At 47.9% G+C, this 11,432-nt stretch overlaps 1 protein-coding gene across 3 annotated transcripts in view; it reads right to left on the reverse strand.

Annotated features, from left to right (window-relative positions):
* PLXNA2 (plexin A2) overlaps positions 1-10,729 on the reverse strand; it is a 319,997-nt gene extending 309,268 nt beyond the window's left edge. The window contains exon 1 of one of the 3 annotated variants that reach the window (XM_069074756.1): positions 9,910-10,729. The gene's annotated coding sequence lies outside the window, so the exon portion shown is untranslated. Of the gene's footprint in view, positions 1-9,059; positions 9,882-9,909 lie in introns of those variants that run through there. The other 2 variants (XM_069074757.1, XM_069074758.1) reach the window with 2 other exon arrangements.
* Positions 10,730-11,432: the final 703 nt, after the last annotated feature.

Here is an 11,432-nt window from a genome sequence, read left to right on the forward strand (position 1 = left end):
ATTGAAGACAAATTCCAAACCAATGCAGGGGAATGGAAGCTTCCCATTTCTGGGGCAGTTGTTTTTTCTGATTGCTGAGTTCTCCCCTCTCCCCCTTCAGAATTTTGGGTAGAGTATGAACATTCCATATCCTCACTGTAAGAAAAGGAGCTTAGCCTGTGATTTCTTTGGTACTAGAGGCTCTACCAAAGCATCATCACTTTTCCCACCATTTATAATCTTAGATAACTGCCCAGAGGACTAAGAGGTTGAATCACTTGCCTAGGGTCACACAGTCAGTAAGTGTCAGAAGTGGGATTTGAACCCAGGTCTATCTCTACTGGAGGACTAGCTTTTTAGTCACTACTCTGACTCATTCTCAAATGACTGAACAATTGAAATAGTAAGAGAGGTAAGGGCTCACTAGCCTTTCCACAAATATGATATTCCATATCTCAACCTCTGAGTTATTGCATAATGTTTTCTCTTGTTCAGAGGCTCCCTCCAGCAAGAGACCTTTACTAGTCCTGTCTCCTATATGTGTCTTATTTCAAAGATGTTGGGTTATTTCCTCCCCACTCTCCCCAGGTAGGACCAGAAGCCTAATTGTGTGTGTGGAAAGACTGATAAACCTTTGGGAAAGGTGTGAGGGGTGGTAAGTGTGGCAGGAGGTCTTTGTTCTGGAGGTGTTAAGATCCCCATCCTGTGATCCCAGACTTCTGTTATTGAGTTGATCTGTTTTCTCTTCAACCCTTCTGGCTCCCTGCTTGCCCCCCCCCCCTCAGCCCCCTACCACTAATGTGTAACTCTGAGGCCCAATTCATTCACACCAAGATAAAGTGCTTAAGTAGTTTGGCTACTAGCAAACCACGTGGGGCTCCCAGTTCCAAACCCCACAGAAAAAAATGACAAAGACAGGCAAAGAGATGAGAAAGTAAGAAATTTAGAATTTGTAATGGGGAGAAATGGGTTACATTCTTGACTACTATGTTACTCATGTCTTGCTACTTCTTGGGGATTTCTGATTCCTCATCTGTAATCAAAGGGGTTAAATCACATGATTTCTTAGGTCTCTTCCGGCCTTATTAATAATTATAACAGCTGATATTTATATGTTACTTTAAGCTTTGCAAAAGCATTATCTCATATGATCCTCACAACAAATCTGTGAGGTAGATGCTGTTATTATCCTCATTTTACAGATGAGGAAACTGAGGCAAACAGCTTAAGTGACTTTCTCAGGGACATATAATTAGTAAGAATTTTGTCTCAGAAGACAGGTTTTGAACTCGGGTTATCATAACTCTGAATCTAACAGTACACTGTACCACTCTAACTCTAAATCCTGTGATTCCAAGACAGGAATTTCCTGTCTGTCTGTCTGTCTGTCTATCTGTCTGTCTGTCTGTCTATCTATCTATCTATCTATCTATCTATCTATCTATCTATCTATCTATCTATCTATCTCTCATGTCTCTCTCTCTGTCTCAATTTCTCTCTCTGTCTATACCTATCTACTTATCTGTGTGCCTGTCAATCTGTCTGCCTGTCTGTCCTGTGGGGTCCTGAAATAGCATAAAAAATAAAAATGTGCTTCAGGTCTGGGGTCTCCTCCTGAGAAACAACCTCCTTCACACTCAGACAACAGTCCTTCTTCCTTTCAGGTATCTTTCATCCCCCAGCTGTTAGAATGGGAGGCATGGGGAGCCATCAGGAGGTAAGAGGTCACAGGTCAACTTAATATTTACCCAACACAGCCTTTCACTTTTAGGAATCAGGAAACTTCTTCATCCCCTCACAGAGCTTCTGTCTGTGCCACTGCACAGACTGGTTATCATCTTTTAACACTGCATTAGTCAGTGAGTTAGTCAGTGAACAAGCATTCATTGAGGGCTAACTACATGCTGGGGACTCTGCTAAGTACTGGGGAGACAAAGAAAGGTGCTGACAGCCTGTTCAGACATCTCCTCTCTCTCCCCTCTACTCCCCTCCCTCAAAGGTAGGGAGCCATCTGCCCTGCCCTTCTCCTTCCTTGCTGGTTGACCACCATGTTACATGGCTTTTCCCCAAGCAAACAATTCTTTTAGTCTCCTTGAAAGTTTGGATTCTGTGAGTTTCTGGGCTTGGTTATTAGGGTCAGATGGCTTGGAATAATCTCGATTTCTCACTCCCACTACTTGGAGATTTCAAGGAGTGCTTAAGATTTCAGAGCAGGAAGAAAACTTAGATTCCATTTTTAGTCTAGTCTTTCCATTTTATAGAAGAGGAAACTAAGACCTCAAAAGGTAGAATCAGTGGTCCAAGGTCATGTAGCTAAAAAGTGGTATAACAGGATTAGAACAGCATTTTTCTGGATCCCCAGCCTAGCTACCTTTCTAGAAGCCTCCAGTCCTGTTATCCCCCGAGGTCCAGCCAATCCTGAAGCACAGCATTGTTGAATCCTAGAGATAGACCATGGACCCAGTTGCGACATCCTTGAGAACTCATAGAAGACATAGATGATAGATTTTGAGCTGAGAAAGCATCTAGTCTAATCTCTTCATTTTACAGATGAAATTTAGACTTAGAGACTTGTCCAAGGTCACACTGAGAGAAAGAAGAAAAGGATTTGAACCCTGCTGGTCAGTCAGTCTCTGATAGAACACTTCCAGCAAAAAGGAGTTCAGTTTTACCTAGCTGAAAGTTCTTTGTTATAAGGAGTATGAATCTGAATCCCATCATTTCCACCCACTAGTCTTTGTTCTGCTTCCTGGAGCAAAGTAGATAATGTCAAATCCCTCTTCAACATAAAGGAATGCCCTCTGAACACTAGATGTAGAAACCTTGGGCTGGGTGTCCCATCTTTCCTAATGGCAGAGGGTCCAATTTCATAGAGGAGCACCTGTCTCCCATCTCACACTTAAAAAAAAATAACATGGAAGAGTCCAGTCCCTGCCCTCACTGAGCTTCTCATCCAATTCAGGTTAGCCCTGGCTCAAATGAGTTGAATGTAATAATAAACAGTGCTACTCACCCATCCTGATAATCTAGTAAATCCAGTCTCTCAAATAGCAGACAGAAATGATATTTAAATAGCATCAAAAAGGTTGCAAAGTGCTTTCCACGCATTATCTTATTTGACTATTACAACAAGTGGGTGAGGCTGGTATTGCCAGTCTTATCTCCATGTTAAAGATGAGAAAACTGAGGCTCAATGACTTATGGTTTCAGTTAGGACTAGAGTTCAGATTTGATTTCTAGTCAATACTCTATCTACTACAATACTATCCCTCAATGCTCTTGTGGTCTCTCTGATCCTTCTCTCTCTCCCCCACAATGGTAGTAAGAGTTTAAGTTAGAAGGGAAGGAACCAGGGATCCTCTGATAGGCTCTCTTGGATCTGGCTGTAATAGTGTCCCTTGAACTGAACCTCTGGAAGCAGGTCACGATCAAGGGCAGCTGACATCCCTGGAACTTCCAGGATTAAATTATCCCCTCTCTAGCAGCCAGTCTCTTATATGTACTTGCTGTTCAGTCATTTTGGTTGTGTCTGACTCTTTAGGACCCTGTTTAGGGTTTTCAAGGCAGAGATGCTGGAGTGGTCTGCCATTTCCTTCTCCAGCTCATTTTATAGATGAGGAAACTGAAACAAAGTTAAGTGACTTGCCCAGGGTCACACAGCTAGTAAGTGTCTGAGGTTGGACTTGAACTCAGGTCTTCCTGGCTCCAGGCCCAGTTCTTAATCTGCCTTAACACCTAGCTGCCTCCTATGTGTGTAGTCTCCCCCATCAGAATGTAAGTTTCTTGAGGACAGGTTTTGTTTTTGTATTTGTATCTTCAAAGCTTAGCACATAAGTAATAAGCTTAGCAGATGCTTTTTCCATTCATTCATTCATTCATTCATTCATTCATTCATTCATTCATTCATTGATTCATTGTGTTTGAGGTGGGCCACTGATATAACATTAGAATGGAAGGAACACTGTCCTGGACATTTTCTCCAGTCCCTGCTCTCTCCCTAACCTCTGTTCTTCTTTTTCCTTGCTCAGAGACAAGCTAAACTTTCTCAGAGTGATTCTTTTTTTCTAAATCTCCCATCTTGAAAGTCATTTTAGCTGAGGGAAAGCAAGATTAAACTTTCATAATATGATACATATATCTTGCTGTTCTTCTTTCTCCCCCCCAGGTTAAATGTGAGCCAAAGGAAAGCCAAGATTTGGTATAGGGATAAGATCAGATGTTAAGAGATGCTTCCCTCTGGTCTTTTCCCATACCATCTCCCTTGCTTTTCCCCTTCTCTCCACCCTCAACTTCAATGCTTTCCCAATGTCTGCACTAGACAGTCATTAACTCCTCAGGTGAGGAAAGATACTGGACTCTGCTCTCTCTCACTACTGTGCTCCAAGCTGAAATGTAAGGGTGGATTATAACTCAGAGGAACGTTCCCACTGAGAACACAAAGCAGAAGATTAAATTCGTGATACATCTTTGACATATGTTCAGTTATTGCAAGGGCCATTTCTCTCCCCCTTTTAAGTCCCTTTAGGATCAATTTTACCACCTGGGAGTGTTGGGCAAATCTGCATTTAGGGAGCTGCAAGAATGTTTGAAATGCAGAAACCAGAAAGCACATGGGGGAGGGACCAAGAACCTTTTCTAGATAAAGGCAAACTCCCTTCACCCAGTGGGCCAGCGTGTCAGGATGCCGGCAAACTTGCATGCCTAGGGCATCACTCCTGGGCAGTCCCCACTTTTTCTTCCTGACTCCTACTGCTCCCCCCTCCTCCTCCCTATCCCCTAGGCATAGTCTTATTTAAGGCTAGCAGTCGCCTTTTCAATTTCCCCTTCAGCCAGACGGGGACCCTGGGGTCTTGTGACAACACAACATAGCCACTTGTAGTCTCTGTGCAGTGACAGCTGGGTTTTTCCCATTTCTCTCATTTTTCCTCCCTCCAAATGCACAAAAGCTACTGTTTACAAGTCAGCCTTATCTGCAAGAGGCTCCCTCTAGTGGTCATTAAGTGGTACTTCCATTCCCCCTTTTAATTCCCTGAGCCTCCGCAAGGGACTTTCATACAGAACCCAGAGGCTCTTTCCATTCCCAGTTTTTACTAACCTCTCTCTTTCCTGTTCTTATTCTTTCCCCTTCTTTAATTCTCCTCCCCCCCCCCCCACTACTATGGCTGTGCAGTGACAGCTGGGTCCATGCCCTATTTCTGTCTCTCTGGCTATATTTTGCCTTGTTTTGTTCCTGTCTTCTTCCTTTATATCTCTCCATTTCTGCCTCCTTGTGTCTCACATTTTTGCCTTTCTTTGTATCTCCAGTGTTTAGCTCAGAGACTGACGTATAGGTACTTAATATGTGCTAATTGACTGACCAGTCCTTGCTTCTGTAGGTGTCTCAGCCTGGCTCTGGCCGTTTCCTGATCTCTCTGACACCATACTACAAGTCTCCATACTTTCTGAAAGAACTTTGGACAGTGCTGCATGCAAATGTCTCATACCCTGAAGGGTCAAAACAACAGCCATGTTGGAGGCACAAAGAGAGTCAAACTTCTTTACAGAAATTTGGAATTTGGGCTGTAATTTACCCTTCTGCAAACTCTGGCTAAGGCACCTGCTTCAAAGCCCTGAAGGGAACAAGCCCTCTGTCCTCAGTCCATTCTCCTCCACTGCTTTGTGACAGCCCTCAGATGTGCCCTCCCATTCAAACAACTGGCAGGCCTGGGTGAAGGGACAGCTGGTAGGGGGTGGGAAGAGTTTGTGCATGTGGGAAGGGGGAGCAAAAAATGGAGATGGGGGGGTGAAGAGGAAGAAAAAGGAGAACATGAAGTGTCTGTGGTGGCAGGGGGCCGGTGGAACACCTGCTAGTCGTTTGGGTTTCCAGGCGATATCCTTTCACTGGGACAGCAGATATCAGCTAAGGCAGGGCAGGAGGGTTAATGGTTAACTGCCTGGGGAGGCAAAGAATTTTTCTCCTTGCCTGTCTTCACTGTGTTTTCTTTTAACTCCCTGGTCTACCCTTCTCTACCCACTCCCCATACTCTCTTTACTCCCTACCAACTCCCAAAGACAAAGAACTTTTTCCCTTCCAGTTCTGCCCCAGAAAATCAGATGATAGAGTATGCCTCTAGATAGGAAAGCTCCATATGCCTAAATGCCAAGGCATGGGAGTCAGGAAAGCAGAGAAGACTGAGCAGAGAGATGAAGAAACAGGGACCCTTTTTCTCATTCACCCTCTGGAGACTATGGTGGGGACAAAAGGTTTGAATCCTCCCCCTCCCCCCCCAATCTCTTTGCCTTCTCCCCCTTCCCCATTTACAATATTTTCCTCTTTGTCCTATCTGGAAACCCTGGGCTTAGCAAAGCTGGGTGGAGGTGAACAACTTTAAAAATGACAAAAAAGGACGCCCCCCAACCCACATTTCCTCTAATTAGGCATGAAATCTTTGTAACTAAGTGAAAAACTGTTTCCCTTGAGGGATTTTAGTCCATTCATCACTGTTTGAATTGAGCGTATAGGGGGTGGGGGAGAGGCGGGTTTAGAAAATTCAAATCTAATGAATTAATAACTGAATATCCCTGAGGAGGGGGAGGTTCGGGGAAGGGTGGTGTGTAGAGAGGCTAAACTATAAAACACCAACACCTCAAAGCCTTGGCTTCCACCAGTTTCCCCAATGGACAGTCCTGAATTATTTCTAGTTAACAGACTGTAACACAATGCTCCAGTCACTTTATGATTGGGTGGGGGATGAGTGCATGGGGGGGGGGGGGGGTGTGAGGGTGACAGGGGTGTTGGCTTGGAGTTCCCTGCCTCTCCATTCGTTGGGATGGACAGAAGTATATTGTGCCTCAGTCTGTGCTTGTGGAGACAGCTGTATGTGGAAATACATGCAGACAGCTGTGTGTGTGTGTGTGTGTGTGTGTGTGTGTGTGTGTAGCAGTGCCTCTCCAGAGACGAGCTGGGGGACCCCTTTGCCATATCCCACATCAGCAAGGCATCTGTGGGAGAGTGAGCAGGACAGACAATATAACAAACCTAAACACAGTGACAAGCCGGGCTCCATCAATATTTCATACTACCTGAATCGGTGCGCTTAGACCGCTGCCAGCTGCCGCTGCCGTGTATATTTAACCGTGTCACTGGCTTCCCCTCCTGCTTGTGTGTTTTCTTGCAACATGCCCATGAAATAAAGATTAGCTGAATAATCAGACGTGTTTGTAAATGGGAAATGGGCCTGGCCAGGAAGTGGCTGTTCCCTGAGGTGGGCTCATTTTCCCCACATGCTATCCTTTTAAGGGGGATGCCAGGGAAGGGTGAACTTTCACATTCTCCAGACCCTGGCGCCAGGTGGTTGGAGAGAGAGAGAGACAGAGAGAACTCTGGACCTTTGGAGATGGGGTGGGGTGTATCCTAGTCGACATAGGAAGGAGGGAGGTGAGAATGAAGATTCCTTTTACTACAGGCATTTCTCCTTAGTCACCAGAGGGGTTTGGGAATGGAGTAAGACAATTTGTCAGCCAGTCAGTTATTTACTCTCCTTTGCCCCTACCCAGGTCCTCTGCCTTCAGAGAGACACACAAGGCATAGGCCAGGAGAGCTTCTCTTGGCTAGTCCTCTGCAAGCCATGAAGCTCAGGTATTTCTCTGCTGTTGCTGCTGCCCCTCGGCATCCCCACTGCAAATTGCTCCAAATGTCATTTCCATTTAGCTGCTTTGCAGGCCAATTTGCCCCATCCTAATACAATTTGCTGAGGCCCATGTGGGAGCAGAGAGGGCAGCAGGAATCACCTTCTCTCTCATCACATCCCTGGTGGGGATCAGCTGTGGGCCAGGGCTAGTTTCCCTAGTAATGGCTTGTAGGTGGCAAGTTCAAGACTGGAAAGGGGGTTGACATGATTGGGGGGGGGGTCGATAAGGGGGTCACACAGAGAAACACTATTTCTCCCCATCTTGTTCCCCTGCTTTCTATGCAGCATCCACCTGATTCTTCCTCCTACTCCACCTCCCCTACATCCAGGTCATTGGGGAGACACTATACTTGTATCAAATGGTGCCTTGGGGGTAACAAAGAGTCCAGGAGGCAGACATCTGCTCACCTGGAGGCTAGAGAGGGGAGGGCTGGGATAGCTAATGGAATCAAATTTCCCAAGCCATGGCTATAGGATCTCATTGTTGGATGTGCTCTAGCAAAGGCCCTGGAGTCCAACTCAGAAAGGAGGCTGAAAATGCCAAACCCCAGGAGGAGGTTGATAAAGAAGGGATCCTGGCATTGTATTTCAAAGAATGATGGTGTGTGGGGCTCCCTCACCAAAGGAGGGCTCTGCTCCCATTCTAGTCTTCCATCCCTGCCAGTAGCCTTGGTGGTCTAACTTTCTGAGGTAGTCCTAATTCACTAGACTCTTTAAGAAGTCATCTCTAGTAACCCTGTAGGTTTTCTCCCATAGTGAGATCCATAGTTTCATGCCACTGCTTCTAGCCCCAGCTAGAAACTCCCAAACTCTAACCTCCATTCTCTCCCTTATATATACTAGCAGCACCTTCACATCTCTACATGTCCTACACCACCACTTGGCAGCTGTTACATCAGGACTGAAGATGCCCATATGAGACCCTATAATACACAGGGTCCTTTTACTCTCTGGATGAGCCCCAATAAATGAACCTTATTTTCTAGAACTATATCCTAGAAGCCCTAACTTCATGTTATCTTCTCATGGAAATATAGCCTTCTCCCAAGGAGTCTGGGTCTCAGCAGTGGGCCAGTTAGGGAAGTGGGAGACAGCACAGTTCTCAAACCAAGTGGTTGAAATTCCCTGGGGAGCAGCAGATTCTGAGGAACATCTTCCACCTAGACCAAGCTCCAAATTAGGAGCAGATGGCATCAGTAGTGCCTTAGGATGAAGGAAAGGAAGAGTTCCTAGGCCTGGTTCTTGGGATGAGTGAGGAGAGGAGGTAGGCATTGGCCAGAATTTTTTTGTTTAAAACTGAGGAAAGCTCACAAAGTGTCCCCTATGACCCTGGGCAAAATCTCAGTCCAGCCCATCACCTTTCCCACCACATATAGACACACACACACACACACACACTCACAATCCTACCTTCTGACCACTCCAACAGTGGTGAAGCTCTTCAGAAGTGTTGCTCAAGACGCTAGCCAGACACTGACCCCTATTAAGTGCTTTGGGATCTCTCCTGGAGCCACACCAGAACTGCATGTAGGGTGACTGCTCAGCTTCAAGATCCAAGTCCTCGTGTGGGAGCAGTGGTGTTGGGGGACCGGGAAGCCTATTACTAGAAAAAACTCCCAAAGAATCCGGGCAGATTTCCTCCCTCCCTGCTGTTTCTTAACCAAGCCAGGGAGGCCCTTTCTGACTGGGTGACAGGACGTTTTCCTCTTCCGAGTCCTAGCCTTTACCTGAGCCTCGAATTTTCAAGGAACCGCTAGGAAGGTATACCTTAGGAACTGCAAACCTGGGCGACCCGACTGCCTCCAGTCACCTACCCCCATCCCCCCACGGATGGAGACTGCCGGTCGTCCTGTCTCGCGCGCACGAACACATACATACACGAACACGCAAGCACACACACACAGACATGCATGCCAGCACCAGGAAAGTGGCCCGGCGTTCTCCTAGGCACGGAGCTTGAGGGTGGGAAGGAAGAGAGGAAAGGCACGGATGGGGGCGGGGTGGGCAGAGCCAAATGGAGCCGCGAACTCTCTCCTTCCCTAGGCAGCTGCCCTCCTCCCCCGTCTCTTCCTCCCTCTCCGTAGGATCTGTACGCCCCAAAGGTGGAGTGGGGTGTGTGTGTGTGTGTGTGTGTGTGTGTGTGTGTGTGTGTGTGTCAGGGGGAGTCCTTCAGCGGAGGGGGCCAACGGTTTGGGGAAAGGAGAGGGCGAGACAGACTCTGCCCGCTCGGCGAGCCCGGCAGGAGTACCCCGCTGCTTACCCAGCCTGCCGATGTCTGTCTGTCCGGCTGCCCGCTCGCCTTGGCCCCCGGGGGCTGCGTGGAGCCTCGCTCCCTGCCCCCAGCTCGGATTCACGGAGACGAAAACATCCACATGGAGCCCAAATTCATTAAAATCCACGTCAAGCCGCCAGCCACTTATCTGTATTCCTCAAGTCGCCCCGCCGCCGGTCTCCGATCAGCGCCTTCCTCCAGTCCTTCAGGGCTCCCCAACCCCCGAAGTCAGGGCTCGGCTGCCTCGATTTTGGGGAGGGGGCGCCCAGAGGGGTGTGTATGTGAGCGTGCTGGGGTAGGTAGCAATTTCTTTTCTTCGGAATGAGCCAAGCAGTGCCTGTCTTCCGATTTTTTCCACCGCGACTTTCCGGGCTCCCTCTGACATCAGCAATCCCAGCGCTTCCTTCCCTTATTTCTCTTCTACTCTTTCACGGTCCTATTTCCTCCGGGAATCTGTTTCACACACACACACACACACACACACACGTGTGTGTCTCTGTGTGTGTGCATGTGTGTGTGCGTGCGCGTGTTGTCTCCGTGTTTGTATCTTTCTCTCTTTTTTATCTCTGCCTCTCCTCGCAGTCTCTCTCTCGTTTTCCCTTTTCGCTCACTCGCTAGCTCGCTGAACCAGCTGAAAAATTCCCAGGAACTGCGCTCAGCCCTAGCTCCAGCTCCAGTCTGGCACTGACGGCTCTTCGCCCGGCAGCTACAGCAGCCGCGGCGGCAGAGCCTACTGAGCCTGCCCCTCTCTCTCTATTACCATGCAGCTCATTATCATAGCGGCCGGGCGGCATTAACTCTCTCCTTGCCAGCGGCACCAGGGCTGGGGGCTGGCACCATCCGCTGAGTCTACGCGTCTCATCTCGCCCCCGCTGCCTCTCCCCTTTCTCTCCCCCCTCCCCTCCCCACTGCCTGGCGCGCTTTTCCTGGATTTCTTCCCCTGGCATCTGTCCACAAAGGGAAAAGTCCTGTTTGGCATAGCGGAGGCAGCCTGAATGCCAGTCGGGGCTGGACCTAACCGGCCACCTTAAGCGTCCCGAGGGGGCAACGGAAACCTCGGCCGGGGCTGGAGGATTCAGGGTCAAGGCTTGGAGATCCAGGCTGCCTGAGCTGCCGGGGCTTGAGCTAGCGATGGGAACAGGAGGCAGCAGGACAGGGTGGGCTTAGAGGGGCCACTCTTCAACACATGCCCTTGGTGTCTGGCATTCCATCCCCTCCTCATCCTCTTATCTGCGTGGTGGAGGTAGGGACAGTAATGGGGGTGTAATCCCCCCCCCCCCAGAAGTCAAATGGGAATTTTATCTTCCCGTAAAGGCAACATAGATAAGCGAGTGTCGAGTGTGGTTTCGCGGTATTAAAAATAATAATAATTAATATTTTTAAAAATGCAAAAACCCTCCTTGTTTTGCATGTAGAGCCTTCAGCTGGGGGTTCAGAGTAGAGAGATTGAAAAACATGAGACACATTTTTCTGGGGATGGAGAATTAGCTCTTAGAATTCAGACCTGAATT

This window comes from Petaurus breviceps, unplaced genomic scaffold (genome assembly GCF_028583685.1).
Source record: "Petaurus breviceps papuanus isolate PSGF00001 unplaced genomic scaffold, PetGlider_PUasm1.0 90895, whole genome shotgun sequence".
Taxonomy (NCBI): Eukaryota; Metazoa; Chordata; class Mammalia; order Diprotodontia; family Petauridae; genus Petaurus; species Petaurus breviceps.